Here is an 18,575-nt window from a genome sequence, read left to right as displayed (position 1 = left end):
CGAGCTCCCCCGGGGCGCATGCGCGGTGGTGGCCGCCGCTGCTGCCTCCCCTCCTCTTCCTCCTCCTCCTCCTCCTCCTTCTCCTCCTCCTCCTCCTCCTCCTTCCCGACAGCGGCGGCGGCGATGAGGAGGAGCGCGGGGGGGGGCGGCGGCGGGACGGCCGGTTGTTCGCGCCGCTGAAGGGACACGAAGCAGCGCCGCGCCGAGGCGGGGGCGGGGGGCCCCGAGTCGCTGCCCCCCCGCAGCCCCGCCGGGGAGTTTCTTCCACATCCCCCCCAAACACACCGAGACCCCCCCCGTCCCTCGGGGGCGGCCCCGCGGAGCGCCGCTCCCTCCTCCTCCTCCCCCTTTATTACCCTTTGTGTGCGTCTCCGCCTTCCTCCCTGCGCCCGGGGGCCCTGAGGTGAGTGCGGGGGGAGCGGCGGGGCGGGGGGGGTTGTTTGTTTACCCCGTGTTTACCCCCTGTTTACCCCGGGGGGGCACCGCCTGTCACTTCGGGCCCCTTCCCGGCGCCCCCCGCCCCAGCTTTGTTGTCGGGGGATGCTCCGGGGATGCTCCTTTGGGCCCCTCCGGAGCGGGAGGGGAGGGGGGTGATGGTGGCGGGGGCGCCGGGCAAAGTTCGGGGTGGTGCGGTGGGTGCTGAGCCCCGGCCGAGTCCCGAAAGTGTTGTTTTCCCGGGATAACAGGGAGCCCCGGCGTTGCCCCCCCAGGTTCCAGGCCGTTGTTTGACTTATTGTTTGAGTTATTAAACCCCTGCGGTGGTGAAGGTACAAAGACCACTTGTACAAAGACCCTTTCCCGAGCTGAACTTCCAGGGGATAGACAGTCCAGGAGCTGGACTTGGTGTTTGCAGGGTTGGGATGTGGTTTGGTGGCAGCCCCTGGTTATCGGTGGTGCCCGGCTATATTTGGTCAATGGTTTGTTCAAATGTATATGTCGGGATGTGTTTTTCCATGGCTTTCTGCTGGGAAGGCCAAGTGTCTCCATCCCCGCTCACCGTGGTGGTCAGGTGCTGCTGGTGGACTGGCCTGACCATGTTTTCTGGTGGTTCGAGGGAAACTTATGTGTTCAAACATCTGAAATAGGTTGAAACGTAATGGCTTTAAATGTCAAACTAAATTCTGGACTCGAGGAAATGTTGGGAGAAGCCTTCTAGATGTTTGCAAGGATCCAGAAGTAAGAGTTGGGGCATTAACACCAAGTTGAAATGAGACAGTCCCCTACACAAGTAGGATGTTTATATTGAAATTGCTGTTGTCTGCTTATTTCTGGAGCTTAATTATGTCCTCTGTAATTTCCAAAAGACGGTTGGAGTGCTTTGGTTTATTTTGGGCTTATTATTTTTGGTTTATTAAGTGCTGAGTGCAGAACCATGGAGTAGGCCATGAGTGCGTGTTCCAGAGGGGCATCCCGGTTAAATGGTGGTCAGCAGAGTGTGTGTCACTGTGCCTCACGCTGAAGGATGCCCACAAGAAAGAGCTCTGCTGACATGCTGGGCTGTCTCCTATTTCTAGTTTGTACCCACATGTCTGGTGGGAAGCAGCGGTTTTGGGGTCAGGCTGGGAAGAGTTGGCGAGAGCCGTAATGTGATGGGGTGGAAGGAGCAGGAGAAGAGCAGAGCTGGATTGATACTGGACAATGTTGTGATGGAGAATTGGAGGCAGCAGCCATAACTGTAGCTCTTTCTAATAGTTTGCTGTTAAGTTTTCTTTTTGCTTGTAATAACTTTGGGTTTAAACGTGTGGGGACAAACCTCGACGGCGTCAATCCCCAAAATCAGCAGATCTGTGTATAAACACCCGTGATTTAAACATGTGACTCTCTTTTTAGTTTACTACAGGTGGGAGTTGGACAGCAAAAGCCTGTCCAAGAGTAAAGGACATAATTTCATTATTTTATTTCATGACACTGCTGCTTTTCTCAGCCTGAGATCCCATTGATCTGCTTTCCTCTGTACATGGAAGCCTATAGTGGCTGCAGGATTACATTCCCTGTGTATGTAGAGCTGCAGCTCTGCCCCCAACTTCCACATCCTATAGTGATACAGTAATTATTACAAGGATTTAACCATCTCCTTGTGTTTTGGGCTTTAAAGTACCTATGGTTTGGTTTCATATGGTTACACAGTAAAATTGAGCAGGATTCTGCAGCCGGGCAGAATAATTCAGAGTTTTTTCTTGCTTTAAATCCTAGAGGTAAAATTACTGATAAACCTTCATTTCCATAGGCCTCCAGTCCTGCAGCCAAGTCTGTGCTGGAGGGAGAGCTGTGGGGTTGGGGTGGGAAGGGCCCTCTCAAGGAAGCCCTGGTGGGACTGGGATTCTGGGTGGCAATTCCTGCATTTCTGCAGGCATAGCACAAAGGGGTCTCAGGCTAGTTTGGGCCTTCTGGGTGCTGTCACAACCTTCCAAGAGCTGAAGGAATTGAATCTTTCAACCTGGCTAGGAAAGATTGTGAATTATCAACAGCTGTAACTGAAAGGCAACACAGTTTCCTTTTGTTTGGGTTCCTAAGCTCTTTTTGCTGCTATTATTGAGATATTCACAGGTGCTGATTGCTTTTAGGAAAACTTGGTGCGGATTCTCCAGTTCTTTATCTTTGGGGACAGAATTAATCATTTTTTTGCTGTATTCTGGGTCAGTGGCTTCCTGGGCAGATAGTTTGGAATTAGCAATGACCTGCCATGGCTGTGCTGAGCATAAAGATGCTGTTTAGGCCTGACTTTAATAATGTTTCCGTGGAGTTTGCTGCCATACCTTGCTTCCTTTGTGGACAAATGAGTTGGTCTCTATTTGGATTAGGGAGGCGGATGTTTGAGGAGAATCTTTATGATGCAATACCTTCAATAATTGAACTTTTCTTGCAGTCCTTTCATTCTTGGGCTGTGGAGGGATCAGTGTTTCTCCTTGTTCAAAAGCACTGGAGATCCTGGCATCATCACAGTCCTCTCCAGGATGGAATGCCTTGGGATTCAGCTGGGTTATTTAATTCGCTTTGTCAGTGGGTTTTTATTTTTTTTTTTCTGACTGTTCCTCGTGGTTATTCCTTCTCTGTGGAAGATCAGTGGCTGCAATACGGTCTGTAAGTCCACCATGAGTTTGTGGATCAGCAGCCAGTGCTCTCTGTGGATGCTCCCTGTGGAAAGCAGCAGGCCAGGTGGGAGGCCCCTTGTGCCCATCTGGAGCCCCACTAATGTCCCAGTGTCTCTCTATGGGCTTAAGAGGCCACGTGCACAAAGCAGTTCAGTCTCATCTGTTCATGGCCAGGGACACAAATTTTGAAAGTGGCTGAGCTTCCTTTGCAAAAATCCTGTCAAAACTTTGGGAAATTCTGTTTGTTCTTTCAGGCTTGTTGGGTTGTCTGAGGGTTTAGTTTTGTTTGGTTGTCCCTGTGTTGGTTCTTGTTCTGTCCCAGTGGAAATCAGAATTACCATTGATTTCAAAAATAAAAAGATACAGGATACATTTATTTCCTTTTTAATGCTCTTATGTCATTAAGGACCTGCTTATTCTTTTAAAGAGTTACTTGAACGTTGGAAACCACAGGCTCTCATTGGCTTTCTTTGTATTTATTTTTGGAACTATTAGTGGAATAATACTGCTCAATCAGTTTCAAATGGGCCTGCACAGGAACCAAGGCTGGTATTAGGGATGAAATTTTGGAAGAGCATTGGAAATAGCTTTCAGGATGCTTTAATTTTTCTCTATGTATATGGAGCTAAACGAAGAGGGAATAAAACAAAAAGCAGCAGTTAAGAAATTGAGAAGTGCTGACTCCTTCCCTCTTTTGAATTCCAAGTTCTTTATTATAGCAATTTCTATTTTCTTGATGAATCGTCTAGAAAGGAGTTCAGACTTGGTGCTATTTTTAAATCAAGGTGAAATTTGTCAAAATCACTTGGGCTACAATGTTAAGAAGTGTATGAGTACTCATGCAAATGAGTTTAGCTGCATACACAAATATGTAAATATATAAATGAGTATCTACAAGAAGTAGTAAAAACCAGGAACTTTTCAGTGCTGCTTCAAGGCCCCTGTGGCTCCCAGGGTCTGCATTGTGAGCCCCTCAGCTCCAGGCTGGCAGCAGCCATCAGTGAGAGCCCTGCCATGGCTATTCATAGAGCTTTGTGAAATGAGTTGGTCATCTGGGTTTATCTGCAGCCTGACAGGTGTTCCCAGCCCCAAAATCTCCATTGCCTCCCATCCTTCCCTTGGGAATGACTGAGGAGCAAATCCTGCCCTGGGTTCCATTGTTGGCTCTTTAGGCAGGAGCTGGAGATGCCCAAGATACATTTCTTGTTTGTTTGAGGGTTTTTTTTTTTCTGAAATATTCTGTTTCGGGAGCTTTAAATGTGCTTAAAAATGAAGTGGTAAAGTGCTTGAAAATTCTTTTTTATGTTTCTAAGCAAATCTTTATTCTTTCATTTATTACTCTGGTTAAATTCAATGTGCTGTTTATTTTATATATTTTTATTTTCCAGAAAATGTTTTAAAGTAAGCGAACAGTATTTTAAAAATTCTTATCCTGCCACAATATCTGATAACCAGAACTCATAGAAGCAATATATTAATTCATTACTTTGCTATGAGGTAAAATTGAAGCTTGGGCTAAAAAAAAAAAATATATATTGTCATAATTTTTGCTTAGTCTACATTTTCAGTAGCATTAAATGCAGAATTATTTTGGTGTCTGAGTAATCTGAAATGTAAATAGCATCTGAAATATGAGGGCCCTTCGTTTGCAGCATCAGTAGCGTGGCCTCACTCAGGAAAATTCCCAAGTGAGGGAAGCAGAACAGTTGTCAATTGTTTGCACAACAAATCCTGCTGGATCAAATGGTGATATTCCCAACGTTTAGATCAAGGAAGGCACGAGATAATGTTGCCTTGTACCCCACTGCCAAAGGAAACAAACACAGCCTAAGTTAGGAGAAAATTTGGCCAGCTAGAACCTGGGCCTACATATCAGAAACACAGATAGTCAGAATTTTCCATTCATGCTGCCTAATGGTTGAAAACATGGAAATTCAATTTCACTTGGCCAATTTTAGACTTGGGTTTTAAGCTCTGGTAGATCATTGCCAATGTGTTATTTAGGATTATCTGTTGTGACGAATTAAGGCTTGATCAAAATCCATGAAATGTTTGGGTTTCTCTTCATCCTTGAAGCTTTTACTTGTCTACCTCATGTATATCTATGTATTTATATAGATATCTATATATATACACATACATATAGGTGACTAGGCCCACCAGAATGAGTACAAATACTCAGTTGTGTTTTGGTAAGACTGATGCTGTAGGTTCAGTCTAACCAAAACACATGAAATAATTAAAATAATAAACATAGCTTTATAATTTTGGTTGTGTTTGTCCCTAATCTATTTAATTTATTTTATTTTTTTTTTACTTTTAAGACTGATGCAATGAGGCTTTATGCATCTATTTAATTTTTTTTTTATATAAGCACACTGTCAATTTAAGGAGATAAATTTTATTTATTTTAACTGTGTGTCGAAGAGAAGCACAAAAAAAATTGTGCTGGATCCTCTCATCCAAACTCTAGATAAGAAGAATTTTTTTAGTATCTGCTAATTCTGGAAGAAAACACTGCAAAAGTGAACAAATGAGATCATTGATTAAAGAAACAAAGTAGTCAGGAATCTGTAGTGAGCTGGTTTTTTTAGAACAGAACTTCCTTTTGTCTTTTAGGGGTTGGGGGCAGGAGAGGGATAAGTTGTTCCCTCGTAATCTTTATGGGGAAGAGGCTTGGATCAGATTTCAGAGGTGGATGTGTTGGTGATGCATTGTGGTGTTGTCTTGTTGTTCCTGAACGTGCCTGCCTGGAATGGCAAATATTGTGAAGTTTTCTGGCTTTTTAGTTGCTTCTGGGAGGCTCATCCCATGTTTCTTAAGGAGCAACTCCCTTTGAAAGCAGTCATTTTGCTCAGAAAATATGAATTTTCCTCATTTATGCTATGCTAGGGAAGGTTTGGTTTTTGGAGATGCTGTTCAGAACTACTTCTCCTGCATTTTGTGCCAGGGGAATTGCTGGGTTTGGGAGCTGGAGCCCAGTGGGAGGGTTTGTTGGTGCTGATGGCATCAGAGCCCCTGGCCATGGCAGGAAAGCCCCAGTGAGAGCTGAACCCTCTGTGGCCTCAGATCAGCCTGGCCAGGGAGCTGCAGAGAGGATCACAGCCAAGCAGTGGCCTGTCATTACCCCCAGAAATTCCTTTCACTGCTTCCTTTCATGTTCACAACTGGAAAGACTGGGATCTGTGTTTGGGATTGTGGCTCTTCAAGGTTTTCAGTGGAAGTTTTGTCCTAAATAGGGGCTAAATCCCAGAGCAGGTATCAAAATCCTTCTGCCACAACCCTTGAGTTGTCCAAGCTCAAAGCACTGTTGACTTTTCTCTGCTAAGATGATTTAAACACTGAGGGCTGGGAAATCCCACCTGCTCAGGGTAGCCAGAATGGACAATAAAATGAACCAAAAACTAAATCCAAAAATTCCATGTAATACTTGAAACTTCAGAATGATGTTTGAGTTTAAGAACCATGTCCTTAAAAATCTGTCAGTTGTTGGAGCCTTTTAAAAGCCACGTGGCTCCCCTTGAAGTTGCCTGGGTGTTATTAAGTAATAAAGCAGGGCTGTGTCTGTGGGCCAGCTGAAGCAAACCATATCTGGGCTGGAGGCTATTGGTTCCTCACCTCTGTTTTAAAATTAGTCCAATCGTTTACAGCGTGATTCATTTCTAAAAATGACTTGTCCATCTGTGCAGGGTGCCCTGGCTGGAGCGTTGCAGTGCTGCTGGGGCTTTGCTGGAAGTTGTGTTACTCTCAGGACATCTTGGAGCTGTTGTATCCTGCTTTTCTTTGATAAATATGGTAATTCAGGCATTAAGCTGGGTATAAAAACTGTGGTGTGGGTGATTTTGATTTTTGGAAATATCCATCCAGTGTTTCTACTCTTGAGACTCTACTAGTGAAAATGTAGAGATGAAATCTTCAAGGAAAAAAAACCAAATATAATAATGATGTCTATTCTGTTTTCACTGCTAAAATATTTATCAACTTCATAGGTGCTGGATCAAGTTCTAAATCTGAATTTTTATAAGTTTTAACTTCACAAAGGTCTTGGGGAACAAAACTTTTAACAAAGTAATGCTCCGCCCAGAGTTGGGCATCTCCTTCATCAGCTGCCCTGTGGGTTCCTGGGGGATCACCTTCCCACCTGGAGCTTTCTTCCCAGAACTCTGGGGATTCCTGGGCTTCTCCCTGTGCTGCTTTCTCTAAAAACTTCACAGTTATGAATCAGGTCTTAATCATCTTCTGTAACTCAGGTCCTTTGATGGAAGAGTGCTGCTAAGGATCTGCAGGCATTCAGAATCTGCAGAATTTAGGAGCATGTCTCTGGAACTTAAAAGTAAACAGAAAATGAGGACAGTATTTTTAATTTTCATTTTTATGTTAAAGGAACTTACATGCCAGTAAAATTATTCCCATGTGTAAGAGCAGCATCCTTTTTCTTAAATTATGATTATCAGACTAATAACTGTTGCTTTGTCAGAGAAGGAATATATAAACTTTGGAGAGCCTGTTGTTACATTTTTTTAATTTTCAAAGAAAAAAAATCAAAAAGAATTGATCAATACTTTCTCCAAGTATTGATTTATGCTAAATAAAACTAAGTTTAACTTTACTCAGGGATTTTTTTGATGTTACAGATACAACAACCTGAGAGAGGCTTATCCCATAGATGAACAGTTTGAAGTAGATTATTCTCATTTTTAATGTTATCGCATTCAAAAAACCAGAAAAAAACTGTTAATATTCAGCTTTTGCTAATTATTGCAAATAATTATAATATGTTGTATGGAATTTACTGATGGTGCACGTGAGTCTGGAATGTTTCTGTGCAATTATAGAAAAAATGAAATGCTTTTTAGTTTGTCTTTTGGTAGATAGTAGTCAAAGGCATTTGTAATGTAGGAAAATGTTCAGTGCAGTGGTGGTGAATGTAAACTGAATTGTTGCTGATGGTGAACATTAAATTGAGGATATTTTAAAGCATTTCCAGTTGTTGTCTTGAAAGAAAGCTCTTTGTAGAGGTTTTTATTGAATGTCCCAGTGTTGGGAGTTGGTTGTCCTGTGCTCCAGAGGTCTTCACCAGCAGGTAGGATTTTGGGATTAGGTTCTATGAACCTGGATGTTCATCAGAAATTCCCAAATAATTACTGTTTTTTTTAATCTCTGCATTAATCCTGTCCAGTGTAATCCGTAATTATTCCGTCCTCAATTTGCACAGACTCTCCTGTTGTTGACTTCTGCTTTACTCACCTACTTTATTGTGCCCCAAGAGACATTCCTGACAAGTTACTAACTCTGAGTTGCCCTGGGAATTGTCTGTGTGTTTTTGGGGCAGCGAGTTTATCACCCCACAAAAAACCCATCAGACTTCAGGGAATGCATCCACTATGCTGAAATATTTTGATTTTTGTGCGCAGGATGGCGAAGCCCCTTCAGGGGAGGGGGAGTTCCGTGGAGCTGCAAGGTGCAGCCTGTGGATAACCCTTCCTGCTGCTCTCTGTGGCTTTGGGGTTAGGGAACAGGGGGTTTGGCTCCCCAGAAAGGAGCAGGGAGGGCAGGGCTGTAACTGAAAGCTGCTGCGGGGGCCTCGGGGCTGCAGGAGGAAGGAAGCGAGCGGGGAAACGTTCGGAAGAGGCAGAGGCTGGGGAGAGGGGCTGGTGGTCAGGAGCAGTGAAGGGGGATGTGGATGGCAGCAGGAAGGGAAGGGGGTGAGGCAGAGCTGGAGTTTGGGACAGAGTTAGTCAGGGCTGTAATGAAAATTAGAAGAGTCTGGAGAGCAGGGGCCTATGGGGGTGTAAATTGTTTGCCTTGACAGAGGGGAGCAGATCAGAGAGCCGTGGAGTGGTTTGGGTTGGAAGGGAGCTTAAAGCTGCCATTCTACCCCATTCCATGCTTGGGTCATCCAGCCTGGCCTTGGACACTCCCAGGGATCCAGGGGCAGCCAGAGCTGCTCTGGGCACCTGTGCCAGGGCCTCCCCACCCTCAGAGGGAACAATTCCTTCCTAAATCCCATCCAGCCCTGCCCTCTGGCAGTGGAAGCCATTCCCTGGGTCCTGTCCCTCCATGCCTTGTCCCCACTCCCTCTCCAGCTCTCCTGGAGCCCCTTTAGGGACTGGCAGGGGCTCTGAGCTCTCCCTGGAGCCTTTTCTTCTCCAGATGAGCACCCCCAGCTCTCCCAGCCTGGCTCCAGCCCTGGGGTGCACAATATGATGGGATGTAGAGCTGGTGACTCTTGGTGGGAAAACCCACCTGGCAGCCTTGCTGAAGCCACAAGTATCAAGAATATTTTCACACAGTATCAACCAGAAAGTGCTGCTTAATCACAGCCTTTACATCCAGCAGCCTCAGAATGATTTGAAAAGGGAAGTAAACAGGCCTGTGAGTGTATAAATAATTCCATAATATTGCCACTGTTGCTGCCTCAACTTGGAAGAGCTGGGAGTTGCTGCTGAGCGGGCCTGGCTGGGCAGCCAGCCCTGCTGCTCTCAGACCAGTGATGTCTTGTGGAGGCTGACCTAGAACAGAGACTAGACAGGGCTAAGGAATAAAGCAGGGATTTATCAAGAGGCCTCAGTGGATCCACCTTGGGCAGCACAGCCCAAAATGGCCCCAAAATGCACGAGCGCTCCCGGGGTCTCTCCCTGGGATCAGCTCTGCTCCATTTGCACCTTGCAGTTCATTGTCCCAGCCCAGCTTTAGCCCAGGCACTCCCACCCTGCTCGTTTTTCTCTCTCCAGCCCACGGGGTTTGTGCTCCTGGCCTGAGATTGGGCTCATTTGTCCTTGGTGCCCAGCTGGAGCAGGAATTGTTTTGTCTCCTTGCTCTGTGCACAGAGCTCAGCATCCTCTAATACGAAGCCCAGACCCACACACTAAAGCAGAATAGAATCTGAAAAATATAAAAGCAAAACCTGAGGCATCATCAGGACCAGTATCAGTGCCCCAGAAATGCTTTCACATCTTGGAGGACTTTGGTCTGGGTGTTTGGGTTTCCAGGAGCGAAGTCTCCAGCAGTTCAGTCCATGACTGGAGCTGGGTTCTCCTTTGTCCCACCATGGTTCTGCTCTGCTCCCAGCTCTCCTGGGCAGCCCATCCATGGCTGAGTTTTCCTAGGAAAGCATCCCACTGTGGAGAGGGTGGCTGGAATGCTGTGCATGCCTTGCCTGTGTTGTGTTTACTTTGACTTTATTCTCCTTGCTCGTCCCCTGAGTAAACAATCCTAATCCAGTGCTGCACATCCCAGGCAGCTCTGCTGGATCTCGCAGAACCTCCCTGCCTTTCTGTGCCTCCTTTTGCCTTCAAACTCAGTATTCCTAGGCAGGGAAAACCACTGATTTATATGGATTATTCTAATCCAACATCATGCAAGCAAAATCAAAAAATAGTTTGACTACCTAATGATTCAGAAATGCAGACGTGTTGCCAAAAATTTTAGCATTTGTTAGCTTTACACTTGAGCAAATGCATTCTGGTAGAGAATTGAACTTCTTTATTTTAACTCTTATCTGTGGAGTTTTAAAGCTTAGGAATTTATTCCACCAAAAAAATTTATAATTCTAACAAATACAAAAATTAGTCTTTAAATTTCTTGTATCTTCCTCTTTTTTGGAATAAATATTTCGGAATTTATAAATACAGGGACAAACATTTTTCCTTTAAATGCAGCCAAAAAAGTTTCTTCTGTTGTGGAACATGAGCTCTAATATGAGTTAGCATATTCTACTTTGGTATAATGAGTTGAAGCAGGGCTTTAATGAAATAAATTCAGTGTAGCTTAGTGAGGAAAGGGGGTTTCTCTTGAATAACTCAGTTTCTTTCCAGTGCTTAAGTATTTCAATAAAAACAGGAACTAAATTTTTGGAGGAGCCTCAGCAGAAGAAGGAGCCAGATGTGTTGATTTTGTAAACATTAAACAATCTGCATTCTAAGAATTATTCTCTGATCCCTTTGAACTCAAGGAGTGACTAAAGGATTTTGTGTCTCTCTATTGGACAATGTTTTTCTGTGCATTTGCCAGTCATAACCAGAGCCTTGATATTACTGTCATGTATAAAGTATCAGGAACAATGGGGGATTTTAATTTTTTGTCACTGTCTTCTGTAAAAATTACTTTGGACCTAATACTGGGGGATAATTTTACATAGTTCCATGAAGAATAAAAAAAGAAAAGTGGTAGTTTAGGATAAGCAGACCTCTTATCAGTGCAGGAACTTGATTTCTGAATTTCATTTCTATTGGATAATGTAAACTCAAAGTACTGATACTATTCTATGCTAGCTTCTGGTTAGCTGGAGCTTACTAAAAATTAACCTAATTTTAATTTTTTTTCCTGTTCTACCTGAAAAAAAAAATCCAAAAGCCAAACCTGTCCCAAAGTACTGTGTTTTTCTCTAAATTACCACAGCTGTACATCTCAAATAAATATTCTCCTATAGTTCTGTCACAGGCAAGAAAAAGGGATTTGTTCAATCAGCTGAAATGAAATTATCTGCAAACCATCAATGAGTTCCTCATGCATTTTCCCCATGATTCACTGTCTGATGAAAAATAGGTTAATATTTGTATAATTTTTAAACCAGATTTGAGAGGATTTGAGGTTTTATTTAGGTTTTTATATAGTAACACACAAGTCAATCGAGACCTTGACATCAGACAGACTGGGAGGGACTTGAACCAAGTGAAATTACCTGTTCTGCATGAATCTCTCAGAATCTTGTTCATTAATACGTTCTTCTCACTACTCTAAAATGCAAAATTTTAAATTCAATCTAAAATGTTTTGGATAAAAGTGAGGAAAACAAAAAATTCCTGTGACATTCCAGTATATAATATTAAATGGGAAATTCATGGAGTTATTCAGTGTTTAAAAGTGCTGGTTTTGTTTTCATTCATAGCCAGGGAGCTTTGCATTACTTTTACATGATTTTTACTTTATTTTACTTTTTTATATAGAAAAATGATACTTTCTTTCAATTTAAAATATTTTTAGTATTATTTCCTGTGATTTGGTGCTGCCATAAATAATATTAAAGATTAATAGCATGGTTTGGGTACAAAAAGTTGTAATTAATGTCTGGGCAGAGCACTCTATGTGTTTCTGGAGAGAAATCTGGTCAGGTTTAGGGGAGCAATTACTTTTTCTGTGTGTTCTGTGGGGTTTTGGGGTGGTTGTCCCACAGGCACCACTCCCCTCTGGGCTGGCTGGGGCAGGTGCCTCTCCCAGAGGTCAGCTGATGTTTCATAGTGGAGTGCAGCATATTTTTCTCTGTGCAATGAAAAAAGAAGTTTTATGACCTGAGCAAAACACTTTCCCCATTTCTGTAGAGACTTTTAGTGTCCAAAAGCTTTTCATAAATACAGCTATAGAATACCTAAGGCTATTCAATTCATCTTCTCAAGGGCAAAGGATTTTTTTTTTTTCCTTTTTTGATTAAATTTTTTGGAGAAAGGAAGCTGTCAGAACAGACTTTATAGTTTTGCCTTTGTTGAATTGACACTCTATAAAATTTTATTTTAGCAGATTCGATACGAGAGGGAAGCAAACGATAGACTCCAAGTAGGGCAGGGAAGAAAGTTGTAGGTTATTAAATCTTTTCAAGGAGAAAAGGAAGTAGTTCAGTGTGCTCACAGAGGTTCCTGTGTCAGCAATTGGGAAGCCTGGCAGGGATTATCTCCAGGCAGCAGCAGGTTAAGGAGGACAGGGTGGGAAGGGAATGCTGAACTTCCAACAAGAAGGAAATTGAGATATTTACCTGATTCAGAGCTGGGTTTTCTTTAGATCTCATTTAACTCTGCAGGCCTTGTGAGAGAGTTTGGAGAATGCAGGTTAAACAGTGAATTTCAGTGTGTTGAAGTAGACATCTTAATAGAATTGTTAATTTTTGTAGAATGAATGTAGCATTAAGGAAAAATAATAGCAACACAGCAGATAAATTGGAGTAATTTAACATTTAACACATGGGTTGGGTTTTGGGGGAGGGAGGGTTTCCCCCCCATCCTGCTCTCCATGGACATCCATCCACAGGGGAGGGTTTCCATCACATCCTGCTCTCCATGGACATCCATCCACAGGGGAGGGTTTCCATCCCATCCTGCTCAACATGGACATCCATCCACAGGGGAGGGTTTCCATCCCATCCTGCTCAACATGGACATCCATCCCCAGGAGGGGGTTTCCCCCCATCCTGCTCTCCATGGACATCCATCCCCAGGAGGGGGTTTCCCCCCATCCTGCTCTCCATGGGCACCCCCAGGGGAGGGTTTCCATCCCACACTTCTCTCCATGGACATCCATCCCCAGGAGAGGGTTTCCATCCCATCCTGCTCTCCATGGATGTCCATAGAAGTTTTGTTGAGGACTGCCCCTGTCCTAAGGAGCTGGGCAGGATTAATGGGATTATTTTGGGGTCCCTTGGTATCTGGGTCCGTGCCATGCTCTGTCAGCTCTGTTCTTTGTGCCAGCTGAGTTGGGTGTTTGGGGGTGAGCTCAGGGAGCCCCTGAGCAGGGTGTGAGCCCAAAGCTCAGCAGCGTTCCCTCCCAGCAGGATCCACGGGCTGTGCTCCCATCCCTGGAGCTGGCAGTGCCTCTGGAGCCAGCTGGGTGTGGGTGGGAGGTGGAGCCAGGTGAGCCATGGAGGCTCTCAGAGCAGTCGTGTCCCTGCCAGTTGGGACTTGTGGGAGACTGGCAGGGATCAGGAGCACAGCCCTTCACTGCAGTGTCATTCTCACAGAAAACTGCTTCTTCTTTTAGGGGATTGGCCTGGCTGGTGCTTGATCCTGACTGTGGTAGGGAGGGGAAATCAGAGAGATAAAATCCTAGAGAAACGTTTGTATAGTCCTGCATGGGACTTGGCTGGGAGAATTCCACTTGTCCTGTGTCTGGCAGGGCAGTGAGAAATGTTCCAGCAGGCTGACAGCAGGTGAATGTTATCCAGACTGCAGCAGTTTGGGAATCAGACCTTCTGTTTTGGGAAGTTGTCATTTCTGCAGTCATGGAGACGCTCATTAGACATCTCACATTCAATATGCAGCTTATTGAGCAGTTGGCTGAGAAATGATGAGCAGAACAATTGCATCTTGAGGGAAAGCTGCCTTTGGAGTGGATGGGCTTCCCTGGGTTAGTCATGGATGCGTAATTGTTTAAGTTTTTTGAATTAATCTGAAGATGCTACTGGACATGGATGCTTTTCAGATGGGATGGGGTAGGTCCAGGTGGTTTAGGGTCGTGCTTTTGCTTTGTGTGAAGATCTAGGAGCAAACCTAGTGTGGTGGCAAGGATGTAACCTGTAAGTTTATTTTTTATATGCTGGTGTTAGAAACCCTTCAATAATGAGGTGAGATGGGTGCCATTCCCCAATTCTTCTACCAAAACCTCAAATGGCATTGCATTAAGAAATAAATAAATAACAAAGCATGAAATGAGCAAAGCATGAAACGAAAAGTACATGGGATAATGTTCTTGTCCACTGATAAGTTCATAGTTAAAACAGTGAAAAGAAAAATTGATGTAAAATTGTACCCTTGGACACATTCTACTAAGGGTCCAGAATAGTCACTTTTTATGCACTGAGACTTCAACTAAATTCATAATTTCTACAGCCTAAAGGGGCCTGGATCAATGATATAATTTACCAATTTAGACCTTAGTTTCTACTTTTAAGTAAGTGATATCTAATATTTGGTAGGGGGTTGGGAGCATCTTGTGAAGAAACATTTATCTCCAACCATTTTGGGTTCTAAGGCCAGAATGAATATGGGAGAGCAGACCAAATTTACAAAATATCAGTCTGAGCACAACAAAAGGACTGGGGCTTCTTTCCTTTGAGGTGGTTTTTTGTTGGCTTTTTGTTTGTTCTTTTTATCTCCTAACTGAAAAATGCTCCAGTTCTTCCCCACCCCCTAGTGAAAGAAGAATTGGAGTTCCCTAAGACAGGGAGAGAAGCAGAAAAGGTAAAAAGCCCCGAGCAGCAGGGCAGAGCAGAGGAGGCCATAAAGGGTTTGTTGTGTGGTACACAGGTTGTTAATGCTGTTAATGATTGAGCTGTTTATGGGGGATTACAAAGGGATAGGAAACGACTCTGCTCAGGAATTCCACTGAACCCCAGAGACACGAACAAAAGTTTAGCAGGATGCTGGACTGGGACTGGGCTTTGCCAGCAGAAGCTCCCCAGAGCTGGTGAGGAGCACAAACACAAGTGGCTGCAGGGTCACCCTGCTTTCATGGGCCACCGGAGGTGTCCCCGGGGCCAGAGGCTCCTGGGACACTGAGAGTCCCTGGCACTATTGAGTTACAGCATGGTAGGGTTACAGGAGCTGGGAGTTCACAGAAATATGCTGTCATACTTGCTAGACCTGTACATCGAGTTTGGGGGTTGGGCATTTTGGGGGTTTGTTTTCTAGGGGGTTTTAATAAATGCAAACTTCCTAAACCCCACTGATAGGTAGATATTTGTTATTTGCTCTGTTGGGAGTCCATTTTAGTTGTTAAAGATCAGGAACATAGTTTTACTGTTGGTTTTATGAATGCTTTGGACATACAGCTTGTTTCCTCAGAAGTGTAATGTTATGGTGCAAAGTTTATAAACTGGAAGTCCCTTCTCCTATTTTCCCACATCATAATCAAGTTTACTGCAGCTCTGGCTGCTTCTCTTCTGGTTGTTTCAGGCTCAATGACTCGGGTTCTTGGGCTGTGTCCCCACGGGTGGTGACCTTAGGGAGGGCTCTGAGGAGTGCTGGGACTTGCCCTGTGTTGTGCTGTTGCAGTCTGAAATCATCCTGTGCTGCTCACAAACCCATCATGCAGAGTCTGATCACCAGGGCTATGTTTAGAAATCGAGGAGAAACCCTTCCAGCTCCTCGTAGTAGAGATGGGAAGAGGAGGAGTAGCCACTTGTCATTTCCCTGCAAAAGAGGCTCCCCAGTTTCTAGAAACATGTCTGGTGGTGTTGAGTGGTTTGATCAGCCTCTAGCTGTGTTCTCAGTAAAAAATGCATCTTTTTGATCTTTCTCCCAAAGCCATAGACTTGTCCTTACCCTTATTAGTTCTTGGGCACATCATGATGATGATTATAGATGGTGCAAAGTGGTGAAAATGATCCTTTGAGCAGTGCCAGGTTTTAGCTTTAGAAGGTTCAGGGAATACTGAGCAAGAGAAAAGCTGGAACATGCTGGCCATTGTAGTACTCTAACATATCAAATTACACACACAACACCCCCATTTGTGCAAAAAACATTAATCCAAACCACTTGTTTGTTGTACATTATTTTACTTCACCTATTGATGATACCAGGTCTGGGGTGAGACATCTGGGAGTGAAACTCCTGGCATATTCCAAATGGGAATCCAGCTGTGAGCCATGGATCAGGTTAGCACCATTTACATGAATTAGCAAAACCCATCAGCTGCCAACCAAACTGCAAGCTGCACTTCTGGCTGGAAGTTCAGCCTTCCTGGGGCTAAGCTGGGTGTAGGAACTCGATTGCAGTGGCTGCTGCAGCAATTTGAGCTGGCTCTGCCTGGGAAGGGGAGCACTGACTTGCAAGGAAGCTCCCAATCCTTGGAAGTTGTTCCTGCAGCAAACTGTGACAGTGTTTGGTGTGCAGGCTCCCTGCTCCTGGCATCCTGGCTGCTGGCTCTTCATAACCTATGGAATACAGAGTGCAAGGATACAGGGGTGAATCCATCAGTTTGGGATGAATGGCACTGTTTTGGGGGTTTCTAGAAGTTGTGCAAGACTGGATGTAAAATGTTGCATTAAACCTTGGCAGGCAGCAATGTGCCACTTTGCTATTTAAGTTTGGGTTCATCTGTGAAGGGATTTTGGGGAAATAATACTCATCTTTTCCCTTCCCCCAGAGAAAACAGAAATGTGCTGCTAAAAACAGGTGATTTTTTTTACAGCTGTTTTGGACACTGGGGAGAAGGGGCAGTGGATGTGTCTGAATTCTCTCTGGAGCATTTCACGGTATCATTTAGGAATATTTCACTGTACAGTTGTGTTCTGCCAAAGTCACAGGATCCATACTCATAAATAATTTGTGCTTTTTGTGAAGTGCCCTCCTTTAGAGCCTGCTCTGTTCAGCAGCAAGTGCAGAATGAAGCCTCACATGATGCACGTGGGTTTAGCAGTTGATGAGCAGCTAATTAAAAGCTGCTCTGGACCAGGAAGGAGGTGCTGTGGAAGTGTGTGTCCAGGAAAACAGGCCTTAGACCACCCAAAAACATCTCTTGGACTTCTGGGATGGAGCTGGAAAGAATTTCCCATTTGTCCCAGTCAAGGAATGAGTGATAGTATCACGTTTTCTATTTTATGTGTGGATTATTTACAGACAGATTATTCATCTCTGCCTCTTTCTCCCCAGTACAGGAAGTTTTGCTGGCATTTAAGTAGCTTGTCTCAATTTGGATTTTTTTTTCTTCCTTCTAAAACCCAAAGCTTTTCACTGCAAAAGAAACCTAAGGGAAAAGTTCTCTGAAACCAGGATGTGTGTGCAGAATGATGGCTGGGTGTCCACCCACAGATTAAAACATTCCTGCCAAGGGTAGCTCTGTTCAGATACAGCAAAATAGTTGTGTGGGGATTGGAAGTGGTAGAAAGTGTCGTTGCCTGCTCTAAGAAAGTACAGAAGAGAACAAAAAGCTGACTTTAGTTTAGAACTTGAATTAAAAGCCACAGAGAAGCAGGATGGAAATCCTCCAGCCTGCAGTGGCATTTATTGCCCAGGATAGAGATTTGTGTTATTCCCTTTAAAAGGCTCTGCAGGACTGTTTGTGTCTGAAGTTCTGTACCTGTTACAAGTTTTTGATGTTGCTGCTAGAGGATGAAGTGGGTTCTCTTGTAAGTTCATAGCTAAAGCAGCCTGAGCTCTCCTTGGCACTTCCTGTGTCTGTCAGGCCTGGCAGAGGTGTTGGGAAAATCCTCTCACCTGCACGTTGGGAATTGCAGGCAGCTGCTGCTGGGCTGTGCTCCAGCTGAGAGAGGAGCAGGGCTGCAGGTCAGGGCAGGGGACTGTCACTCTCTGCCCCCCTCAGGTGAGACCCCACCTGCAGAGCTGCCCCAGCCCTGAGGCCCAGCACAGGAGGGACCTGGAGCTGCTGGAGAGAGCCCAGAGGAGCCATGGAGCTGCTGCAGGGCTGGAGCCCCTCTGGAGCCAGGCTGGGAGAGCTGGGAATGTTCCCCTGGAGAAGGGAAGGCTCCAGGCAGAGCTCAGAGCCCCTGGCAGGGCCTGAAGGGGCTCCAGGAGAGCTGGAGAGGGGCTGGGGACAAGGGATGGAGGGACAGGACCCAGGGAATGGCTCCCACTGCCAGAGGGCAGGGATGGAGATCCCTGAAGTGTCCAAGGTTGGAGCAGCCTGGGGCAGTGGGAGGTGTCCCTGCCCATGGCAGGGGATGGATCAGGATGGGCTTTAATGACCTTTCCAACCCAGAGCCCAACTTCCAAACCAATTCCATGCTTGGTGCTGCCCAGGATCCTGCCCTTACCTGTG

The 18,575-nt window shown here is 44.8% G+C and overlaps 1 protein-coding gene across 3 annotated transcripts in view; it reads left to right on the top strand.

Annotated features, from left to right (window-relative positions):
• Nucleotides 1–29: 29 nt before the first annotated feature.
• The window catches only part of MBD5 (methyl-CpG binding domain protein 5), a 125,984-nt gene continuing 107,438 nt past the window's right edge, over nt 30–18,575 (top strand). For 2 of the 3 annotated variants that reach the window (XM_059852509.1, XM_059852507.1), the window contains exon 1: nt 31–403. The gene's annotated coding sequence lies outside the window, so the exon portion shown is untranslated. Of the gene's footprint in view, nt 404–18,575 lie in introns of all 3 variants that reach the window. The other variant, XM_059852508.1, reaches the window with a different exon arrangement.

This window comes from Haemorhous mexicanus, chromosome 8 (assembly GCF_027477595.1).
Source record: "Haemorhous mexicanus isolate bHaeMex1 chromosome 8, bHaeMex1.pri, whole genome shotgun sequence".
Lineage (NCBI taxonomy): Eukaryota > Metazoa > Chordata > Aves > Passeriformes > Fringillidae > Haemorhous > Haemorhous mexicanus.
This window is presented reverse-complemented; position numbering and strand designations above follow the sequence as displayed.